This window comes from Garra rufa, chromosome 13 (assembly GCF_049309525.1).
Source record: "Garra rufa chromosome 13, GarRuf1.0, whole genome shotgun sequence".
NCBI lineage: Eukaryota > Metazoa > Chordata > Actinopteri > Cypriniformes > Cyprinidae > Garra > Garra rufa.
The window spans coordinates 12,620,648-12,636,095 of NC_133373.1; positions in this window are offsets into that span (position 1 = coordinate 12,620,648).

Below are 15,448 nucleotides of genomic sequence, written 5' to 3' on the forward strand. Positions count from 1 at the left end.
ACAAAGCTGAAGGGTCAAGGGTCACACTCAAGGGTTCAACAAAGTTCACTTACTTAGCATCAACCAGTGGAAGGTTAAAGCAAGTGGTGCAACAATTCCATTCTGGAGGCAGCTCTTTCTATTGACAGCCATTCAGAAGTATATGTCAGATTTGAAATCACATCCTGCATCGGCTGAGTAACTATCATTGAAGTAGATGGGAATGCTAATGGCTGGTTTCTTCTAGTATTATAGACCTCTTTGGTCTTGATCCCAGTGCTGAACTTTTATTCTTGGGCACAATAAAGGGTCAATTATTCCAGAGAAGCTGTCATTGAGGAAAGCTCCTCTTTTGTCCCCTTATTGTGATGATTAAGTGGGCGAGACTATTATGTGAGGGACCCTTGTGAAGAGCTGAAACGGAGCTGGACGTGTGAAGCTGAGATGCTTTGCTGTGGTCGGACACAGACATGCTGACTCCTCTGATTCATGCTCTGAATACGCTCAGAGGAATTTAGGGATTCACTCACACTCTCAACATCTGAGTCTGCTTAACACCATGTCCGTTACCAAGGGTTTTAATGAATTTTGGGAATTCTGAAATAATCGCGGAATGAAGTCCAAAGGGCTGCACACCGGTCATGGACCGGTCTCTTCACATTCTAGTTCTGTGAATCAGTATATTATTGAACAAACTGAACACTATTTAGAGTTCCAGACTCAGAGGAGACAAAAGAGCAGTGGATTTATTAATTTATTTACAGTATATTACGCTGCTGCCACACAAATTTTATATAAACATGCGATTTCTTCCCAGCTGTTTACCATTACAGACATAACCGACTGATTTTGTAACTTGCATGTTTTTAAAATTAACTTAAAGTGTGTATTTGACAATTTAAGTGCAATAAGACATGAAAGAGAACTGAAAGCCCATTTCCACTGCAGGAACTTTCCCCAGACACTAGGGACTTTGGGGTGGTACTCGATGTGTTTCTACCGCAGGAACCAGGATCTAAATAAAGTTCCGGGTAGAAATTTGCCCCTCGGAAAGTCGTTGCTCGCGAGGAAGTAGTTTTTCGAAGGTCCATAACTTTCGGGATGGGACTTGGGTGCTGAACATTCTCAATAAATGTGCTAGAAACATTTCAACCACCATTTATTTCCATAAAAATATTAACGTTACTGTTTCATGAAATGTAGTTTTAAGAGTATTTCAAGCAAAAATGTACTCAAATTTGCAGTATTTATAAAGCCACAGCACCTATTCAAAAATGTGCTTTGCCGATTTCGGAGACCTGAGCTCCAGGCGATCACCTGGCACTCTGTGCTCATGTGTCCTGCCTAGTGCGCCTCACCTCGGCTAGTCCTTCTGACATTCGCCACTGGCTCTGATGTCTCAGTAGTGGTTAAACATGAGATAAAATTAGTTTTTTGGTAAATCTAACAGGTAATCTTTGGTGTCATGAATCTATTTATTTTGTTCCAGGTCATATCGTTTTGGCTGGCTTTCATAACTTTATATTATAAATATTTATTATATATTTATATCTTGATTAAAATAATATATCAAACAGCATTGCCTGTATTCATTTTCATTTTGTTTAATTGCAATCCATTCCCTGAACTACATTTCCGTGGCTATTAATGTTTTTTTTTTTTTTTTTTTTTTTTTTTTTAATTCTTTATTTTTCCATTGCATTCAGAAACAGACATTCACAGTATACACATTACGTGCACATATTTCTTGCATCTGTTGTCTGCCCTAATTGCCGACATAGTAAACATACAGCTATAGCGGCTATTAATGTTTTAATGACAGCGAAAAGAAGCAGTGGTGTTTGATATCATTTTGTTTTGTTGTAATGTGTGTTTGTGTTGCATGAAGCGTTTTTGTGGCTATTAATATGTTTATATGAAACAGAAAAGAGGCATTGCTGTTTGATATAATAATATGAAATAATAATAATATTTAGTTTAATTGTAATGTGTGTACGTTCCCTAAACTACATTTCTGCGGCTATTAAAGGAGTAGTTCACTTTCAGAACAAAAATTTAGATAATGTACTCACTCGCTTGTCATCCAAGGTGTTCATGTCTTTCTTTCATCAGTCATAAGGAAATTGTTTTTTGAGTAAAACATTTCAGGATTTCTCTCCATATAATGGACTTCTATGGTGCCCCCGAGTTTGAACGTCCAAAATGCAGCTTCAAAGGGCTCTAAATGACCACAGTTAAGGAAAGAAGGGTCTTTTCTAAAAAAAAAAAAAAAAATTACAATTTATGTACTTAACCTCAGATGCTCATGTCTTATCACGGTACTTTAGATTGTGATGGAAACACAGACAGCAACAGGTCTGGGGAAAAAAATGTTCCTGGGACAAATTGCTCCTGGTAATTTCGGTGGAAAAGCGGTTTTAGTTTAGTACTCACATGCTGCATGAAAGCTGTATTCTGCGCTCAGAAAACCATATATCAGAAGTTTAAACTGATATGGCTTGAAAACACATGATTTTAGCGTGATAGACGTGATAACCAAAATCAAACAAAAGAGTGTCTGAGGTACAAGCTTTAAAGACACAACTTAATTCTGGAAAAGGGGGCGGGGAACATCAGCTCATTTGCATTTAAAGAGCCATGCACGAAAACAGCCTGTTTCTGCTTCCACTCAAAATAGGCATTTTCCACATTATAATAATTGATCCTTGGGGTATTTTGAGCTGAAACTTCACAGACACATTTTGGGGTCACCTGAGACTTTTATTAGGTCACCTTTTATAAATTATTAGACAGGACAGAAATTAGCATCAGTTCAACAGCTTGTATTATCAATAAAACACCATGACGATGTCCTTCAGATAGCACCTGTTTATTATTCATCTTCATTGTAGCATTTAAAAAGTCCTGTCCCTGGCCAGCGTTGAAAGTAGACTGGGAAGTGGACTGGAGGAGGCGAACAGGGTTGTTTGAACAAGCTGACAAGCCAAGGACGCCGGGGACCGCGGTCGTCTTGTGGAAGCGGCCCGAGTTTGATGAACAGCAGAAGTGTGTGGTGTCTTGAGTTCGACAGATCACAAAGGGCACGTTTGATGAATATGTATCTGGCGCTGGACTGTCAGCTCTCACGGCCCTCGTCTCATCTTCCTCTTCCACTCCTCCTCCTGTCCTTTGTGCTCAGATCCGTGGATGCATGGCTTTTCCCTAGAGCTTCTGTCTAATCATGGTACCATCATCCCTCAGTCACGTTACCCTGGCAGGGCCTGTCAAACACCATACGCTGGAGGACGCGTTGACTTTGAAATGCTGCTAATGACTAGGGGATGTTCTTTTTTCCTCTCTCTACTGATGGTCAAGGGCCAGGAAAGAGTTGGGTAACAATGCTGGGTTGCTAGTGGTTGGCGTTACCTGCGGGAACCAACTTCAGGCTGGTGGCGAGCGGCCCGTCCTCCTGTTTGCTGGAGATAAGTGGTGATGCCACCGGGCTGAAGTCTTTAAACACTGGCTGTTTGTGTTTTTGAACCACCTCGACTCCAGAGTTTGCACTAGGTTCTGTAAGCACTTTTAAGACGTGAATAAATGGACACTTTGAGTGTCCTTTCAATGACCTTTGGGTGTGGTGAATATTTTTTGGGGAGTATTTCAGGTTTAATAACAACTCTGTCGGCATCTGTGGCCTTCTGATGTTTACTGCAGAAAATCATTTCCACATGTGCTTTGGTTTCTAAAAATAAACAGTAATGAACTTAGAATTGAAGTATGGGGCAGCACTGGAAATAAACATGAAAAATATACAGTTATCGCACTGTTTCCGAAGTGGAGTTTATTATGTGTTAGCAGAAGACTAGTGTAATACAATCACTTGTCTGTGCACAGTATACAGTCTTTCAGTTCATGTTATAATCATGTAAATCTGGTAAATTATATACATTTTAAATCAGGAATGCACCATTTGCTGTTTTGCTGAATTATTAATGTAGAGCAATTTAACTTTTAAATGCGTTAGCATTATGTTTAATTGAATTTAAAGGGATAGTTTACCCAAAAATGAAAATTATCCCATGATGTACTCATCCTCTAGCCATTCTAAATATACATGACTTTTTTCTTTCAGATGAATACAATCAGAGTTATATTAAAAAATTATTCCAAACTTTATAATGGCAGCGAATGGCTGTTGAGATTTTGAAGTCCAAAAAGAGCATCCATCCATCATAAAAAGTGCACCACACAGCTCTCGTGAATGCACATATAACAGTTAGCAGAAGCTATAGATTACGGTTCATACGGTTTTAAATATGTAAAACGCGTCGACTCACTTCAAAAGGTCTTTATTAACCCCCCCGGAGTTGTGTGAAGTACTTTTTATGATGGATGGATGCACTTTATTGGCCTTTAAAATCTCAACACCCATTCACTGCCATTATAAAACTTGGAAAAGCCAGGACATTTTTAAATATAGCTCCAGTTTTATTCGTCTGAAAGAAGAAAGTCATATACACCTAGGATGGCTTGAGGCTGAGTAAATCATGGGTTTATTTTCATTTTTGGGTGAACTATCCAAATAAATTTAATTAATGTTACCAAAGATTTTTGTTTAAATTTTTTATATATATTTCAAATGTCTTTTTTTCTGTATTTCTGATTAAAAAGTAAGTTAAGCATAAAACCCTCATGAATGTATATTTATTTAAAACAACATCTAAAAAACATGTACTATTCTGTATGACTGTATCAAGGCCAAGTAATACACGTCATGTATTTAGTTTATAAACTACCAGAAATTACTCACCCATTTTCCACTACAGCCAAGAATATCCATAGAAAAGCTCTACACGTGCTTTGATACAATAACGAAATTATGCATTTGTGCAGATACTGTCATACCGGATATAAAAGTAAAGAGGGCAGTCTTTTTGGTTTCCCTGCTCTTTGCCGATTACTCCTCTCCCATCAGTTACTGTTCAGGTCAAAAGCAAAGACCGTGTAATTGAGAGAAAAACAGAGTGAGAAAGAGAGGGGACCCTCTGCAAAAGCGTCTCTTAGCATGCTGCCAGTGTATGCTGTGAAAGCAGGGGCCCGGGGCCAGTGCTGTTTTAAGCCTGACTTCTGAGAGTAGAGGTCTACTCTCTGCACCAAACTTCACTCGCAGACCCTCGGGCTTAGAGCACTCAGGTCACCTTCACTAAGCTCAGATCAGACAAGGGAGCGAGGGAACAGGGGAGCAGGGGAATAAAGCAAATGAGCGCTGTAACTCGGTTCCAACGGTATGAGCCTGTGGCTAGCAGCGGTTCATACGGAACGGAGAAAGTTCTCGCCCCGAGTCTATTGTGTGGCGACCCCTTTGGACAGGCCCCTTTGGACAATGAACCTTCACCTTGACGCCATTGCTTATGGACTTTTCTGAGGTTGCTGGCTGAAAGGATGGACCGTATACTTTGATCTGCGCATGGCTTGGCTGATTGGTTGGCCGTATGTACATGCCCTGGTGTGCCCTAACACTGTTGTCATGGGAACTGAGGAAATGGAAACTAAACAAGTCTTTTTTTTCAGTGCTGGAAAGGAGGGGGAATCTCCCATCTCTTTCAGTGCTGGTGTTGACATCGAGACAAAGGTCTATTATTTGTACTCTACGTACCAGAACTGAAATCTCATAAGTGAGATGCACCTCAGGGTGATGTGAAGGCACTTCATTGTTGGTCTTTGTTTAGCAGGTTTTGTGGAATTTAAATATTGTGAATGAACTCAAGTCCATTGAGATGTTTGCTTTCTCTCGCTTTGATTGAATTCACGAGAAACCCTGTAGTAAATTGATTGCATGTTCTTTGTGGTTGCTGGTTGCAGTGCGTTGTTACGTCTCATGGTGCTTTCATTTATAGGAAAAGTCTCTTGTCCCCTTCATCTGGTAAATCACTTCTTTGATGTTTTATATTTTGTTTTAATTGTTTTGTTTCGTCTTTCATTTGATTTTGGTTTGGTTTATGTTTGTTTATATACCGGTAGACACAATTAACCTGTAGAAATTTGTCAACTGGTGTTGGACTGTGCCGCCCCAAGAGAACATCATTTCAATGTGTTTTTTCAGTTTAAAAACAGATGACTTTAAACTTTCTCCAAGAACTTTCTCCATTTGAAGTCAAAAAGTAGCTAATAGTTTGATATATGCCCTTTCTGAGAGAGACACAAGGTGTTTGTGTCTCAAGTGAATGTAAACAAAGAAAGAAAACACATGTATTTGCAGATCTTTACACAGTGAAGACTATAGAGTTTTTTTTTTTTTTTTTTTTTTGCATAACATACAATTTAGGTAGTATTTCTTATTTCTTTTTGTTTTTAAAGTTTTTTTTTTCTTATGTTTTTATGTAGATCTATTTAGTTTTTTATATTCTTTGGCAGTTTTTTGTTATATCTAAATTAAGAATTATGAAATTTCAATCAATATCAAACATTTCAGTATCACAAAAACCAAAGCAAAAATAATTATATAATGATATATAACGTTTTCATAAAGTAAAATATACGATTTTGGTCATATTTACCGCCCCTATTTTTGTCTTGTTTTGCTTTGCTTTTGTTTTGTTTTGCTTTGTCTTTTTGTTTTGTTTTGCTTTGTCTTTTTGTTTTTAGTTTGCTTTTTTGTTTTGGTTTGTGATTTTGTTGTTTCGTTTTCGTTGAGAATTAGTGCAAAGCCAAACAAAAATAACGGTGTGTTCACACGGGGCGTCAGCGTCAACGCTTGACGGAAATTAGACAGGAACGTGATTGGCTGCCGCCTGGCTACTGTATTTGCATAGAGCAATCCTGATTGGCTGATGCTTCCGTCGGTGGCGCTTCACCGGCGTTGCTCGTGGCATAAGTTGAAAAATTCTCAACTTCTGCCGCTAGCAACGCCAGTGAAGCGCCGCAGACGGATTCACAATTCTTTTCGGCAACGCTTGACGTCACCCATTCAAAGTCAATGGGAAGCGTTGACGCTGACGCCCCGTGTTAACACACCGTAATTATACATAAATACAGAATGTGACGCTGGACCATCACAGTATATGTGTAGCAATAGCCAAAAATACACTGTACGGGTCAAAATTATAGATTTTTCTTTTATGCCAAAAATCATTAGGATATTCCGTAAAGATCATGTTCCATGAAGATACTTAGTAAATTTTCTATTCTGAATGTATAGCAAAACTTAATTTTTGATTAGTAATATGCATTGCTATGAACCTTATTTGGACAACTTTAAAAGCAATTTTCTTAATATTTAGATTTTTTTGCTTCCTCAGATTCTAGATTTTCGAATAGTTATATCTCGACCTGTCCTAACAAACCATACATCAATGGAAAGCTCATGTATTCAGCTTTCATATGATGTATAAATCTCAATGTAAAAACTGACTCTTATGACTGATTTTATGGTCCAGGTTCACGTATAATAATTTTTAGTTATATAAATTATATATATAATTTAGTCTGGTCAGTGTAGTTTTTCTTAGAGATGCTAGTTGCATCATCTTTCAAAATTAATCTTTTTTGACTGGTCCTTGTTCCATTTGTGAAGTAAAATAAATCTAAGTAACGAATAAAATAAAAAACTAAATGCAAATTGCGTTTTTATATTTGCAATTATGCAATGTTTATAATGATATCAGATTTTATAGGTGAAAGCTTAACTGAACAAATCTATTTTGATTTTAATTTAATCCATGGTTATAATGTACATGTATTACATTCATATATTACATACATTTATATGCACATCATAATACCATAATACCAATGTACTTTTTGTACATTCGTTTTAACTAAAGCTGTCAAATGCAGCAAGCTTGCAGTGTCTGTAAAGCAGATGCTGAGTTTTGAAGTTTCTTTTGTTCTGAGCTGAAATGTCTGTTAGATGTGAGGCACTAATGGGCAGTCGGACGAGCTGTTGTTTGCAGTTTCCAGTTTTCAGATCTCTTTGGTCATTTGTCACAACTCTTACCTAAAATATCCTTCTGAATTCCCCTTATTTCAAAGTGCTCCTCAAGGGCTTAAACAAAACCGGTTTCAAACTTTGTTTGTGAACAGTAAAATGTAATTGATTCTTGAGCGTAAGGGAAGTTCACTGGCAGCCCCAACGGTACCCTGTTCGAGTAGTTTGTTGTCATAGCAACAGTAAAATTAGCTGGCCCTTTTCTGTCAGATGTAATGTTTTGTGGCAGCGCCACCATAGATGCACAAAAAGCTAAACTGCGTGTTAGGTGTATAGATATATATGCGTTTATTTATTCCTAGAAAACAAATTTGCATTGTAACCCTTTATATTTGATGTGTCAAATATTTGTTTACATTCCTGCTGAAAAAAAAGCTAAGCCTAAGCTGGTTGACTGGTCTTAGCTGGTTTAAGATAGAAGTAGAGATTTTTCATGTTTTATGTCTATCTTTTCATAGGACAGTATAGCTAGATCGGAAGAGAGAGGGGGGGGAATGGAATCGGAAAAGGTCTGCGAGCCGGGACTCAAACTCGGGATGCCCGAAGCAGCCTATATTTTAATGGTTCACAGCCAAGCTGGTTTTAGCTAAAGAAGAGGTCAAAACCCCTCTTAACCAGCCTGCAAACCAGCTATGACCATGCTGGAAGACCAGCCTAAACTGGTTGAATGGTCTTTGCTGGTTTAGGCTGGCAGTAGACGGCTGGCTTAGCTGGTTTTACCTGGTTGGTCTCCCAGTCTGGCCAAGCTGGTTTTAGCTAGTTGGTCAGCTTGTCCTCCTACCAAGCTGGTTTTAACTGATTTGTTATCTGGTCTCCAAGCCTGGCCAAGCTGGGTTTAGCTAGTTGGTCAGCCTGACAGGATAAAGAGGTGGTCAGTCCTCCTTAATCCATCTTGCAAATCCGCCCTTGGCCAGGCTGGGAGACCAGCTAAAACCAGCTATGGCCTGGTCTTGGCTGGTTTAAGCTGGAAGATGATGGTTTTAGCTCAACTCCTGTCCTGACTGAAATGGTCAAGCTGGTCTCTCAGCCTGGCTAAAATGGCTTTAACTGGTTGGTCAGCTTGACCAACTAAGACTGGCCTAAAAAGCTAAAGAAGTGGTCAGAACCTTTCTAAACCAGCAATGACCAGGCTGGAAGACCAGCTAAAACCAGCTTATGCTGGTTGACTAGTCTTAGCTAATTTAAGATGGAAGTTGATGGTTTTAGCTGAAAGTAGATGGTTTTAGCTGGTCAAGCTGGTCTCCCAGCCTGGCCAAGCTGGTATAAGATGGTTTTCTGGTTGGTCAGGTGATCTCCCAGGCTGGCTGAGCTGGTTTTAGCTGGTCGGTCAGCTAGACTCCCAGTCTGGCCAAGCTGCTAAAGATGTGGTCAAAACCCCTCGAAACCAGCTATGACCAGGTTTGAAGACCAGCTAAAACCAGCCTAAGAATGTTGACTGGTCTTAGCTGCTTTGAGCTGGTTTTAGCTGGGAGTCCAACTGACTGACCAGCTAAAACCAGCTTGTCCAGGCTGGGAGTCCAGCTTGACCAGCTCAGACATTATAGGTGTCTAGCTAAAACTATCTGTTTCTAGCTCAAACCAGCTAAGACCATTCAACCATAGTAGGCTAGTTTTAGCTGGATGTGGATGGTTTTAGCTGGACTCCCAGCCTGATTAAGATGGTTTTAGCTAGTTGGTCAGCCTGATCAGCTAAAGAAGTGGTCAAAACCCCTCTAAACCAGCCTGCAAACCAATCTAGGACCAATCTGGAAGACCAACTAAAACTAACCTAAGACGCTTGACTGGTTCTAGCTGGTTTGAGCTGGATGTAGATGGATTTAGCTGGGCTCCTATCCTGGCTGAGCTGGTCAAGTTGGTCTCCCAGCCTGGCTAAGCTGGTTTTAGTTGGTTGGTCAACCTGACCAGCTAAGACCAACCTGACCAGCTAAAGAAGTGGTCAAAACCCCTCTAAACCAGCCTGCAAACCAATCTAGGACCAATCTGGAAGACCAACTAAAACTAGCCTAAGACGCTTGACTGGTTCTAGCTGGTTTGAGCTGGAAGTAGATGGTTTTAGCTGGGCTCCTATCCTGGCTGAGGTGGTCAAGTTGGTCTCTCAGCCTGGCTAAGCTGGTTTTAGCTGGTTGGTCGACCTGACCAGCTAAGACCAACCTGACCAGCTAAAGAAGTGGTCAAAACCCCTCTAAATCAGCCAGGCTTTAAGCCCAGCTAAAACCAGCCTAAGATGGTTGATTGTTCTTAGCTGGTTTGAGCTGGAAGTAAATCGTTCTAGCTGGACTCCTACCCTGGTTGAGCTGGTCAAGCTGGTTTTAGCCGGTTGGTCAGCCTGACCAGCTAAAGAAGTGGTCTAATCCCTCTAAACCAGCTATGACCAACCTGAAGGAAAAACTAAAACCAGACAATTATCTTTGGCTATTTTTTTTTTTCAGCAGGTTTTTATGCTGTTAGAATATATTATGTTCCTCAGTGCAGACTGGTCATTATGTAGGTTTTCCCTGCCATGTTTTTGGAGAAAATACAATATTTGTGACCCTGGACCACAAAACCAGTCTTAAGTCGCTGGGGTGTATTTGTAGCAATAGCCAAAAATACATTGTATGGGTCAAAATTATTGATTTTTCTTTTATGTCAAAAATCAGTAGGAAATTAAGTAAAGATCATGTTCCATAAAGATTTTTTGTAAAATTCCTACTGTAAACCTATCAAAATGTAATTTTTGATTAGTAATATGCATTGTTAAGAACTTAATTTGGACAACTTTAAAGGTGATTTTCTCAGTATTTTGATTTTTTTGCACCCTCAGATTCCAGATTTTCAAATAGATGTATCTCAGCCAAATACTGTCCGATCCTAACAAACCATACATCAATAGAAAGCTTATTTATTGAGCTTTAATATGATGTATATATCTCAGTTTTGTAAAATGTAACCTTATGACTGGTTTTGTGGTCCAGGGTCACATTTTTTATTGGTATCATTTTCATTCATTCAAATAGAAGCATATAACAGTTTCCTGTTGTATTTTAGTAAAAACAAAAAAAAAACAACAACAGTGTTTTGTTATTAATCTAGTTGATTCCAGCTGGAAAACCCATAAGTTTGTTTTCCTCGCTTGTGATGTGGATGTGTTGCCGTCCACATTAGTATAATCTGCCTTATAAACGCAGCCATGCCTCGACTGACCCCAGGGAATCTCTGCTCCAGATTGCGAGGCTGGATAATATTCTCGCTCGGTTGCCGTGGATACAGATGCTGTATTAACCATGCAGCGCTAGCTGTCATCTGTCAATCAATGCAAGTGAAGAGAGTTGCTGCTTTGACATGTGAGCGCGAGTGTCAAAAGCAGCCCTGAGGCATGACTGTGCATTTTCCAAGGAGTGCTCAGCTGCATATGCTGTTATTGACTGATTGAATCGCCTTATCGGGGGGTGCTGCCCCTGGCACGTCGCTCGACACGCACGCGCGGCATATGTATAATTGTGTGTGGGTACATGTCGGCATGGGTGTCAGAGAGAGAGTTTAAAGTGATGGGTAATGCTGTAGGGAGAGATTAACTGGATTTCCTACTGTGACTTGGGCAGTGTGTGATAAGTTCGTATTTAGATTTTATGCATCTTCAGATAGTGCCAGGATTACTTCCACTAAAATCCAACCTCCTGCTAACCTTGCCGCCCAGAAACTTCAAACACACACACACACACACACACACACACACACACACACACACACACACACACACACACACACACAAACAAACAAACAGTGCTGCTGCAAGAGAACAGTTCATCAGATTTTCCATTGTAAAAAGGTTGCATCATTGTTATAATATCATTTTTGTATGGAAGCCTGAAAAGAAAGGTAATTGTGGCTTTGCTTCTCACAACTTATAATTATGGGAAATTAAGTCACATTTTTTATTTCTCACAATTGTGACTTTATATCATACGGATGTGACTTTATTTTCTCATAATTGTGAGAAATAAACTCAAAGATGCAACTTTGTTTCTCATAATTGCGACTTTATATTTTATAAGTGCTATTGCATTTCTCATAATGACTTTATAATGCATAATGTGAATTTAAACTGCACAATTGTGGCTTTATTTCTTTCTTTTTCACAATTTGCTGTTTTATTTTTTTACTCTGAAACAAAAATAGCTTTAGTTAGTTATCTCTTCTTTCATTTGACTCCATTTTCCATGATTCTTGAACTTGATTTTCTTTCATAAATTCTGAATGATTGGATCAAGTTTTCTTTTTAAACATTGTTGGTCACTGTATTCATAGAATATACATAACGCTTTAAAGAAATGCCTCAAATATTTGTTTTATAACCCTTAAACTTTATTATTGTTTGCTAACTGGCATATGGCCAGGCTGGAAGACCAGCTTAACCTAGCTTAAGATGGTTGACTGGTCTTAGCTTGTTTAAGCTGGAAGTTGATGGTTTTAGCTGCACTGCCAGCCTGACCAAGCTGGTTTTAGCTGTTTGGTCAGCTAATTTGCAGGCTGGTTTAGAGGGTTTTTGACCACTTCAGCTGGTAAGGCTATGACCAGGCTTGACGACCATCTAAAACCAGCCTAAAAGTGATCTTAACCTGTCCAAGCTGATTTAGCTAGTTTTAGCTGGACTCCTATCCTATCTGAGCTGGTTTTAGTTGGTTGGTCAGCTGGACTCCCAGCCTGGTCAAGCTGGTTTTAGCTGGTTGGTCAGTCTTAGCAGCTAAGACCAGCCTTACCAGCTAAAGAAGTGGTCAAACCCACTCTAAACCAGCCTGCAAACCAGCTATGGCCAGGCTGGAAGACCAGCCAAAACCAGCGTAAGATGGTTGACTGGTCTTAGCTGGTTTAAGCTGGAAGTGGATGGTTTTAGCTGGACTCACAGCCTGTCTAAGCTGGTTTCACCTAATTTAAAATGGTTGGTCAGCCTGACCAGTCAAATAAGTTGTCAAAACCCTTCTAAACCAGCCTAGAAGACCAGCTCAAACTACCCTTAGATGATTGACTGGTCTTAGCTAGTTTCAGCTGGAAGTAGACCCAGCCGGTCTGCCACCCTCATTTCATTCTGACCCCATATCATTTCTTTCTTCTGTGGAACACAACAAAAGATCTTATGAAGAATAAATGAACATCCATTTTCCATACAAGGAGAGTGAATGTTCACTTGTACTGCCAAGGTCCTAAAAAAACAAAAAGTGCCTGAAGTATCAAAAAAAGTATGTTTGTGTCCCATATTTCAAGTCTTCTGAAGCTTTGGATGGGGACAGACACAATTTAAGTTTAAGTTGTGTATAAAAGTTTTATGTTTGTGCTCAGTTAAAAACAAATGTTTATAAATGCTGCTAATTTGACTGGTGAGTTTAGCTGATGTAGCTTGTCTACTTTTTCAAATTTCTTTATTTACATTAACATACTATGAATTTTAAGCTTGAATAATATGCGATTTGTTGAGAGTGTCTCAACTCTTGTCTTTTTTTTGGTTTGCTGATCTCACCTCAATATGGAAGTGGATTCCTGTTCTCATGCTGATTTTTCACTCTCATTTCTCTCTTGGAGTACACATTTGTTTCGTGGGAACAAATATCTATTAACTTAACTTGCAGTGTTTTTAGCCTTAGTATTTGTTGTTTCTACAGACTACACAAACCTGACAAAGTTTTACTAAAAGCATGTTTACTGGAGTACTAAAGTTGTATTTTTTGTAAAAGCAAATTGTGAAATGGTTGTGATTTGATTTGTGCTGTATTTTGTCAGAGTAAAACGCAGTGCCATGTTCATTTACACGGAAGCAGCTCATGATCTGGTGTTTTCTGTTTCTCAGAGCATCTTGATTTAGAGTAAATGCTCCACTTAAAATGAGAAACTACTTTAGGAGCTTTAAAGGTTCCTTGCAGTTTCCTGTTAAAAAAATTTAAAAATTTAACAATTGAAAAGAAAGTAATTAGGACCTCTATAAATATCAGTATTGTAATTTTACATTTACACTGTAAAATCTATTATAATTAGTATTAGTATTAGTATTAAATGCAATTTTTCTTTTCATTTTAAAGTGAAACTTTACGATTTGTAATTTCATATTTTGTTGAATATTTTATTTAATAATGATTATTATTATATTTGTACGTTTTTATATATATTACATATTTTTTATAATTATTATAATATAAACCTGGAGCCTTAATGCAATTTTAAATCATTTTAAATCATTTAAATTGTTATAATTATATATATATTTTTAGTAAATACTCTTTATTTCCCAGTAAAATATTATAGTTGCAATTTCTTATTTTATTAAATAATTTGTAACTTCAAATTACTAACATTGTTATTATTATACACATTTTGAAATACAATCAGTGCAATTTTAAATTGCATTAAATTTAAAATGGATGCAATAAGAGCCTTTAATACAATTTTAAATTATTATAATATGATTATATTATTTTTCATAAATTCCCTTTATTTTCCAGTGAAGTATTGCAGTTGCATTTTTTTTGTTATTTTTTTTTTTACTTTTTCAAAATTACTACCAATATTATTATTATTATACACACATCGATAATCAATATAAAAACTGGAGCGATTAATGCAATTTTAAATTATTTTAAATCATTTAAATTATTATAATTATATTATTCTTTTTAGTAAATACTCTTTATTTTCCAGTAAAATATTATAGTTGCAATTTCTTATTTTGTTGAATAATTTTAATAATTTTACTTTAAAACTTTTTTAAAATTACTAACATTGTTGTTGTTATTATTATAATTATTATTATACACAATTTTGAAATATAATAAATGCAATTTATTGCAATTTTAAATTGCATTACATTTAAAATGGATGCAATAAGAGCCTTTAATGCAATTTTAAATTATTATGATTATATTATTTTTCATAAATACCCTTTATTTTCCAGTGAAGTATTACAGTTGTATTTTCTTATTGTGTTTAATTGTTTTAACTAAAAAAACATGTACTAACATATTATTATTATTATTATTATTATTATTATTATTATTATTATTATTACATCAATATATAATCAATATAAAACCTCGAGCCTTTAATGCAATTTTAAATCATATTTTATTTTATAATTATTTTAAATCATTTAAATTATTATCATTATTATTTTTCATAAATGTTCTTTATTTTTTCAGTGAAATATTAGTTGCAATGTCTTATTTTGTTTAATAATTTGTAAAATTACTAACATTGTTATTATTATTAATATTATAATAATACACATATTAATATATAATCAATATTAAATCTGGAGCCTTTAATGCAATTTTAAATCATTTAAATTATTAGAATTATATTATTCTTATAGCCTGGAAAAATCCAGACCCTAATCTATTAAGATTAAGGGTCTGGGATCGAGCAATGAAAACTGCCTAACTCGAGGGGCGGCACCAAGCATGCATTTGAAACTCTAACTGCACGCAATTGGATAACGCCACGACCAATCACAACAATACACGCTTAGCTACCAGCAGA